Raw genomic sequence first — 3,416 nt, forward strand, 5'->3', positions numbered from 1 at the left:
ACCTCCTATGGAATATTCGAATTCACATATGACTAGACTTTCTCTTTTAAAGCTTTATTAAAAAAATGGTTGTAAATATATCTTATTTAAAATAATGACATAGCTTGCATTAAACGAGAAAAGGAGTTTTTAAGAATAATAAAATTATTAGTGTTACCTCCACACTCTTTTTATACATTTCTTACTTCTCCCAAGACAAGAGATTTCTTCAAAAGGATGACATAGTAGTAAGAAGGTTTACTTTTATTGGAGCAGCCTCCTTTTAATTATTATGAACAACAAAATCCTTTTCTAAAATTAACTACTTAGGATCATCCATATCTTTGACATAAGCACCAACTTTCCCTTTGAAATGAATAGTTGCATCCCCAACATGAGCAATAGGTACCTTAATAGCTTATGGTTTTTTGACATGATCATTCTTTGCTCCTCCTTCTGATTCCTCTCAAGCAAAAGTTTTAAACTTGTTCACACCATATTTTATATGAATCAAAGGCCAATAAGAACTTGAATCACGTAGACCATAATACATCCCCCTTTCAACATTTTCAAGATTAGACTTCTCAACAACATTCTTATGACCCACATTAATAAATTTAAATAAGTTCTTAGCACCTTCTTAAATTAGCTCACTATAGTTGATCTATTTTGGCCTAATTATGCTAGAGTTGAAAAGAAAAGTTTGAAATATTTGCATATTCCACTTTCTAAAAGAATCTTCCATCAAAACCTTCTACCCTTACCCTAATTGGCAATTAGAATTCAAGATTAAGCTGAATACAAACTCTAGTAGATTATCTATTTCTTTAATTAAACATTTGTGCATTTACAAGCATAGGAAGCCCAATCCTTGAGGCAATTTGAACTATATTCATTTCATCCCAACATTGTATAGGGAGATAAGGCAACAAAATCCATACATGAGAGGATAACCCTTTCATAAATAATAGAGAAAAAAAGGAGACCATTTTTCCTTTCATATATTGTTATCACTGGTCCACCACTTAACACAACCTCTATTGCTTCACTTGATTGGAATGAACATAAAATTCAAACCATACCTAAAATTGTCAGCTGGAATAACTAGTAAAGACCACTTTGTCTTTTTAATTCATTATTTATGATAGGGAAATGAAGATTCCTACAAAAAAGGTGAGTTTGGTTTTTGATTGCGATGATTAGATCCTATTTAAGCTTTCTTATATTGGTTCTTTTTTTAAAAAAAATATGTGGCATTTCATTAGACATAAGAGAGATGTTTCAGTTATTCTTGATAAGATTTGGAGTAATAACATTCCTACTTATTATTTGTGCTTATTTGGAGAATTATTAGGAAATTCATTCCTCTTGATACTATTCTTTGGAGAAAAGGTTTTAATCTACCTTCTAAATGCTTGTTTTGATATCATATTGAGAGTATTGATAATCTTTTATAAATGGTGCTATTGAGGCTAAAATTTGGATTTGGTATAATGAGTTTTTCAATTCTAATTATTTTTCTGGGCATATCTCTTTTAATCATTTTCTTACTATTTTGTTTCATAAAACTACAAGAGGGAATATTAAATTATGATGGTTCTTAGTCTTATTTGGTTTTTTTGGATGGATAGAAATGATGCTAAGTATAAGAATGTGCCTATAAATCACAAGAGAATTATTGCTAGAACCAAGGATAAGATTAATAGCCTTCATATAGCTGACCTCTTTAAAAATGATCAATTTTGTGACTTTTAGGCTATGGCTAAGAAACTTTATTCTAATGTTCATTAGAATAAGGTTGATATTTGTTTTAACTTTGTGGTTTGGAGGAAACCTAAGGAGCATCATATTAAGGTGAACACGGATGGTTTGGTGACTTCTAATAAGTTTGGATGGGGTGGAATTTTGAGAAATGCTGAAGGTAATATGGTGCTAAGCTTTTCTTTCCCTCTTTCTTCTTGTAGTGTTCTTCATGTATATTTTATGGCATTATATCATGCCATTCAATTTCGTTATCTAGAGGCTTTTTTAGGGTTAGTATTTAAGTAGATTCTTTATTAGTTATTAATTTTTTTAATTGTTCTAATATTTGCATTGTATATAATTTTTATCTGCTGAGGGACATTAAATGTATGCTTTTCTCTTCTTGACTATTCAATTCTCATATTTGGATAGAAGGTAATGTGTGCTGACGTTTTAGCACATATGGATGCAAAATTTTCTCTTTAACCAATTTTTCTAATTATGATATACCTTTTATGGAAAGAGGTTTGACTAATCTTAATTAGTTTAGGTTGCCTTTTTTGAGGAAATAATTTGATTTTTTTTTGTTGTTTTTATTGGTAATTATATTATTATGTTTGAAATGTTTTATGGAATCCATTTAGTTCGCTTCTCTTAGGATTTGTTTTTGGGTTGTTGTTTCTGGTTTGTATTTCTTTGGTTTTTTTATTTGTTGGTTGGACTTTATTTGTGTGGGTCGATTTTGCTATTGGGTTGTTGTTGGGTTTCTGGTTCTGGTTTGTTTTGTTGGGTGGTGTTTTGTTTGGGTGTGTGGTTGAGTGTGTTGTTCGGATGTTTGTTTGTATTATTGGTGTTGTTTTTGGGTTGGTTGTGTGTGTGTTCTTTGTTTGTTTTGGTTTATTTTTGGGTTGCTTATGGTGGTGTTTTGTTTTGTGTTTGAGAGTTTTTGGTATTATTTGGATTTTATAAATTGTTTTTCATGATAATTCATTTCCCTGAGCCTCTGTACTATTTTTCTTTTTTAATTTAGTTTATTGTTTGTTCTTTCCTACTGTTGATTGCTTTATAGGTTTGTTAGTTTGTTTGTAGTTGTTTAAGATTATGAAGCTGGTCATTTTTTAATCTAAGGTTAGTAAGGCTTGATGAATTGGGAGTGCTTGTTGATCTTGGAGATTTGCTGATTAGTCACTTTTTATTTGTGTTTTATTCTTGTATCTAAGTTAGGGATATAATGCTCTTTAGGTTTTCTTTTTTGTTTTAAATGTAGCTATTTTAAGCATTTTGAGATCATTTTGTCCCTAATTAAGGACTATTGTAACAGTATTTTTATATAAATGCATAATCTCCTATAGTGGGTTTCAACCAAAAAAAAAAAAACAAAAATATAAAAATATAAACACTAAACCATAAACCTTATTCTTTTACTTTAGATCCCAAACCCTAAACCCTAAGCAATAAAGCCTAAGCCTGAAACTCTAACTATAAAAATCTAAACTCTAAACCCCCAAACCCTATACCTAAATACTTACCCTAAACTTTAAATAATAAATCCAAAACACTAAACTATAAAAAAAATTCTAAACCACAAACTTTAAAACATAAACCCTAAGCACGAAACACTTAATCCTAAATTTTAAATCATATATCCTAAATAGTATTATCAAAATCCTAAATAGTTAACCCTATACCCAAAT

Source organism: Dendrobium catenatum, unplaced genomic scaffold (assembly GCF_001605985.2).
Source record: "Dendrobium catenatum unplaced genomic scaffold, ASM160598v2 fragScaff_scaffold_536, whole genome shotgun sequence".
NCBI lineage: Eukaryota > Viridiplantae > Streptophyta > Magnoliopsida > Asparagales > Orchidaceae > Dendrobium > Dendrobium catenatum.